We start from the raw sequence: 6,186 nt of genomic DNA, 5'->3' as shown, positions 1-6,186 counted from the left end.
TCATCCGTTCAAAACGTGAAAGAAGCTTTCTGAGAACTTCTTTCTGATCTGTGAGTTCATCTCACAGAGTTACAACCTCTGCCTCAAGAAGCAGTTTGCTAACTCTTTTCGTGGAATCTGCAAGTGATATTTGGGAGCCTAAGGGGCCCATGGTGATAAAGGAAATCCTCACATAATAACTAAGAGAAGCTTTCTGAGAAACTGCATTGCCATGTGTGAATGCAACTCACAGAGTTACACGTTTCTCTTCAGTGATCAGTTTGTTAGCACAGTTTTCTGAAATCTGCAATTAGATACTTCATAGCACAATGAACATTATCAGTGACAAAGGAAATATCACAGATGAAACTAGAAAGAAGCTTTCTTAGAAACTTCTTGGTGATGTGTGAATTCACTCACAGAGTTACACTTATGTTTCGTGGAGCAGTCCATTAACACTGTCTTTGGGAAACTGAGAGGGCTTCTTTGGATCACATTGAGGCCTACGCTGATAAAGGAAATTTCATCGTTCAAACGTGAAAGAAGCTTTCGAGAAAAACTTCTTTCTGATCTGTGAGTTCATCTCACAGAGTTACAACCGCTGCCTCAAGAAGCAGTTGCTAACACTCTTTCGTGGAATGCAAAGTGATATTTGGGAGCCTATTGGGGCCCATGGTGATAAAGGAAATATCCTCACATAATAACTAAAGAGAAGCTTCTGAGAACTGCATTGCCAGTGTGAATGCACTCACAGAGTTACAGGTTTCTCTCAGTGATCAGTTTGTTAGCACAGTTTTCTGGAAATCTGCAATTAGATACTTCATAGCGCAATGAACATTACCGTGACAAAGGAAATATCCACAGATGAAACAAGAAAGAAGCTTTCTTAGAAACTTCTTGGTGATGTGTGAATTCACTCACAGAGTTACACTTATGTTTCGTGGAGCAGTCCATTAACACTGTCTTTGGGGGAACTTGAGAAGGTGGCTTCTTTGGATCACATGAGAGGCCTACGCTGATAAAGAAATTTTCATCCGTTCAAAACGTGAAGAAGCTTTTCTGAGAAACTTCTTTCTGATCTGTGAGTCATCTCACAGAGTTACAACCTCTGCCTCAAGAAGCAGTTTGCTAACTACTCTTTTCGTGGAATCTGCAAAGTGATATTTGGGAGCCTATTGGGGCCCATGGTGATAAAGGAAATATCCTCACATAATAACTAAAGAGAAAGCTTTCTGAGAAACTGCATTGCCATGTGTGAATGCAACTCACAGAGTTACACGTTTCTCTTCAGTGATCAGTTTGTTAGCACAGTTTTCTGGAAATCTGCAATTAGATACTTCATAGCGCAATGAACATTACAGTGACAAAGGAAATATCCACAGATGAAAACTAGAAAAGAAGCTTTCTTAGAAACTTCTTGGTGATGTGTGAATTCATCTCACAGAGTTACACTTATGTTTCAGTGGAGCAGTCCATTAACACTGTCTTTGGGGAAACTGAGAAGGGCTTCTTTGGATCACATTGAGGCCTACGCTGATAAAGGAAATTTCATCCGTTCAAAACGTGAAAGAAGCTTTCTGAGAAACTTCTTTCTGATCTGTGAGTTCATCTCACAGAGTTACAACCTCTGCCTCAAGAAGAAGTTTGCTAACACCTTTTCGTGGAATCTGCAAAGTGATATTTGGGAGCCTATTGGGCCCATGGTGATAAAGGAAATATCCTCACATAATAACTAAAGAGAAGCTTTCTGAGAACTGCATTGCCATGTGTGAATGCAACTCACAGAGTTACACGTTTCTCTTCAGTGATCAGTTTGTTAGCAACAGTTTTCTGGAAATCTGCAATTAGATACTTCATAGCGCAATGAACATTACAGTGACAAAGGAAATATCCACAGATGAAAACTAGAAAGAAGCTTTCTTAGAAACTTCTTGGTGATGTGTGAATTCAGTCTCACAGAGTTACACTTATTTTCGTGGAGCAGTCCATTAACACTGTCTTTGAGGAAATCTGAGAAGGGCTTCTTTGGATCACATTGAGGCCTACGCTGATAAGGAATTTCATCCGTTCAAAACGTGAAAGAAGCTTTCTGAGAAACTTCTTTCTGATCTGTGAGTTCATCTCACAGAGTTACAAACCTCTGCTCAAAGAAGCGTTTGCTAACACTCTTTTCGTGGAATCTGCAAAGTGATATTTGGGAGCCTATAGGGGGCCCATGGTGATAAAAGGAATATTCCTCACATAATAACTAAAGAGAAGCTTTCTGAGAAACTGCTTGCCATGTGTGAATGCAACCACAGAGTTACACGTTTCTCTTCAGTGATCAGTTTGTTAGCACAGTTTTCTGGAAATCTGCAATTAGATACTTCATAGCGCAATGAACCTTACAGTTGACAAAGGAAATATCCACAGATGAAAACTAGAAAGAAGCTTCTTAGAAACTTCTTGGTGATGTGTGAATTCATCTCACAGAGTTACACTTATGTTTCGTGGAGCAGTCCATTAACACTGTCTTTGGGGAAACTGAGAAGGGGCTTCTTTGGATACATTGAGGCCTACGCTGATAAAGGAAATTTCATCCGTTCAAACGTGAAAGAAGCTTTCTGAGAAACTTCTTTCTGATCTGTGAGTTCATCTCACAGAGTTACAACCTTCTGCCTCAAGAAGCAGTTTGCTAACACTCTTTTCGTGGAATCTGCAAAGTGATATTTGGAGCCTATTGGGGCCCATGGTGATAAAGGAAATATCCTCACATAATAACTAAAGAGAAGCTTTCTGAGAATACTGCATTGCCATGTGTGAATGCAACTCACAGAGTTACACGTTTCTCTTCAGTGATCAGTTTGTTAGCACAGTTTTCTGGAAATCTGCAATTAGATACTTCATAGCGCAATGAACATTACAGTGACAAAGGAAATATCCACAGATGAAAACTAGAAAGAAGCTTTCTTAGAAACTTCTTGGTGATGTGTGAATTCATCTCACAGAGTTACACTTATGTTTCGTGGAGCAGTCCATTAACACTGTCTTTGGGGAACTGAGAAGGGCTTCTTTGGATCACATTGAGGCCTACGCTGATAAAGGAAATTTCATCCGTTCAAAACGTGAAAGAAGCTTTCTGAGAAACTTCTTTCTGATCTGTGAGTTCATCTCACAGAGTTACAACCTCTGCCTCAAGAAGCAGTTTGCTAACACTCTTTTCGTGGAATCTGCAAAGTGATATTTGGGAGCCTATTGGGGCCCATGGTGATAAAGGAAATATCCTCACATAATAACTAAAGAGAAGCTTTCTGAGAAACTGCATTGCCATGTGTGAATGCAACTCACAGAGTTACACGTTTCTCTTCAGTGATCAGTTTGTTAGCACAGTTTTCTGGAAATCTGCAATTAGATACTTCATAGCGCAATGAACATTACAGTGACAAAGGAAATATCCACAGATGAAAACTAGAAAGAAGCTTTCTTAGAAACTTCTTGGTGATGTGTGAATTCATCTCACAGAGTTACACTTATGTTTCGTGGAGCAGTCCATTAACACTGTCTTTGGGGAAACTGAGAAGGGCTTCTTTGGATCACATTGAGGCCTACGCTGATAAAGGAAATTTCATCCGTTCAAAACGTGAAAGAAGCTTTCTGAGAAACTTCTTTCTGATCTGTGAGTTCATCTCACAGAGTTACAACCTCTGCCTCAAGAAGAAGTTTGCTAACACTCTTTTCGTGGAATCTGCAAAGTGATATTTGGGAGCCTATTGGGGCCCATGGTGATAAAGGAAATATCCTCACATAATAACTAAAGAGAAGCTTTCTGAGAAACTGCATTGCCATGTGTGAATGCAACTCACAGAGTTACACGTTTCTCTTCAGTGATCAGTTTGTTAGCACAGTTTTCTGGAAATCTGCAATTAGATACTTCATAGCGCAATGAACATTACAGTGACAAAGGAAATATCCACAGATGAAAACTAGAAAGAAGCTTTCTTAGAAACTTCTTGGTGATGTGTGAATTCATCTCACAGAGTTACACTTATGTTTCGTGGAGCAGTCCATTAACACTGTCTTTGAGGAATCTGAGAAGGGCTTCTTTGGATCACATTGAGGCCTACGCTGATAAAGGAAATTTCATCCGTTCAAAACGTGAAAGAAGCTTTCTGAGAAACTTCTTTCTGATCTGTGAGTTCATCTCACAGAGTTACAACCTCTGCCTCAAGAAGCAGTTTGCTAACACTCTTTTCGTGGAATCTGCAAAGTGATATTTGGGAGCCTATTGGGGCCCATGGTGATAAAGGAAATATCCTCACATAATAACTAAAGAGAAGCTTTCTGAGAAACTGCATTGCCATGTGTGAATGCAACTCACAGAGTTACACGTTTCTCTTCAGTGATCAGTTTGTTAGCACAGTTTTCTGGAAATCTGCAATTAGATACTTCATAGCGCAATGAACATTACAGTGACAAAGGAAATATCCACAGATGAAAACTAGAAAGAAGCTTTCTTAGAAACTTCTTGGTGATGTGTGAATTCATCTCACAGAGTTACACTTATGTTTCGTGGAGCAGTCCATTAACACTGTCTTTGAGGAATCTGAGAAGGGCTTCTTTGGATCACATTGAGGCCTACGCTGATAAAGGAAATTTCATCCGTTCAAAACGTGAAAGAAGCTTTCTGAGAAACTTCTTTCTGATCTGTGAGTTCATCTCACAGAGTTACAACCTCTGCCTCAAGAAGCAGTTTGCTAACACTCTTTTCGTGGAATCTGCAAAGTGATATTTGGGAGCCTATTGGGGCCCATGGTGATAAAGGAAATATCCTCACATAATAACTAAAGAGAAGCTTTCTGAGAAACTGCATTGCCATGTGTGAATGCAACTCACAGAGTTACACGTTTCTCTTCAGTGATCAGTTTGTTAGCACAGTTTTCTGGAAATCTGCAATTAGATACTTCATAGCGCAATGAACATTACAGTGACAAAGGAAATATCCACAGATGAAAACTAGAAAGAAGCTTTCTTAGAAACTTCTTGGTGATGTGTGAATTCATCTCACAGAGTTACACTTATGTTTCGTGGAGCAGTCCATTAACACTGTCTTTGGGGAATCTGAGAAGGGCTTCTTTGGATCACATTGAGGCCTACGCTGATAAAGGAAATTTCATCCGTTCAAAACGTGAAAGAAGCTTTCTGAGAAACTTCTTTCTGATCTGTGAGTTCATCTCACAGAGTTACAACCTCTGCCTCAAGAAGCAGTTTGCTAACACTCTTTTCGTGGAATCTGCAAAGTGATATTTGGGAGCCTATTGGGGCCCATGGTGATAAAGGAAATATCCTCACATAATAACTAAAGAGAAGCTTTCTGAGAAACTGCATTGCCATGTGTGAATGCAACTCACAGAGTTACACGTTTCTCTTCAGTGATCAGTTTGTTAGCACAGTTTTCTGGAAATCTGCAATTAGATACTTCATAGCGCAATGAACATTACAGTGACAAAGGAAATATCCACAGATGAAAACTAGAAAGAAGCTTTCTTAGAAACTTCTTGGTGATGTGTGAATTCATCTCACAGAGTTACACTTATGTTTCGTGGAGCAGTCCATTAACACTGTCTTTGGGGAAACTGAGAAGGGCTTCTTTGGATCACATTGAGGCCTACGCTGATAAAGGAAATTTCATCCGTTCAAAACGTGAAAGAAGCTTTCTGAGAAACTTCTTTCTGATCTGTGAGTTCATCTCACAGAGTTACAACCTCTGCCTCAAGAAGCAGTTTGCTAACACTCTTTTCGTGGAATCTGCAAAGTGATATTTGGGAGCCTATTGGGGCCCATGGTGATAAAGGAAATATCCTCACATAATAACTAAAGAGAAGCTTTCTGAGAAACTGCATTGCCATGTGTGAATGCAACTCACAGAGTTACACGTTTCTCTTCAGTGATCAGTTTGTTAGCACAGTTTTCTGGAAATCTGCAATTAGATACTTCATAGCGCAATGAACATTACAGTGACAAAGGAAATATCCACAGATGAAAACTAGAAAGAAGCTTTCTTAGAAACTTCTTGGTGATGTGTGAATTCATCTCACAGAGTTACACTTATGTTTCGTGGAGCAGTCCATTAACACTGTCTTTGAGGAATCTGAGAAGGGCTTCTTTGGATCACATTGAGGCCTACGCTGATAAAGGAAATTTCATCCGTTCAAAACGTGAAAGAAGCTT

Source organism: Rhinopithecus roxellana, chromosome 10 (genome assembly GCF_007565055.1).
Source record: "Rhinopithecus roxellana isolate Shanxi Qingling chromosome 10, ASM756505v1, whole genome shotgun sequence".
Taxonomy (NCBI): domain Eukaryota; kingdom Metazoa; phylum Chordata; class Mammalia; order Primates; family Cercopithecidae; genus Rhinopithecus; species Rhinopithecus roxellana.
Note: the sequence above shows the minus strand (reverse complement) of the source record.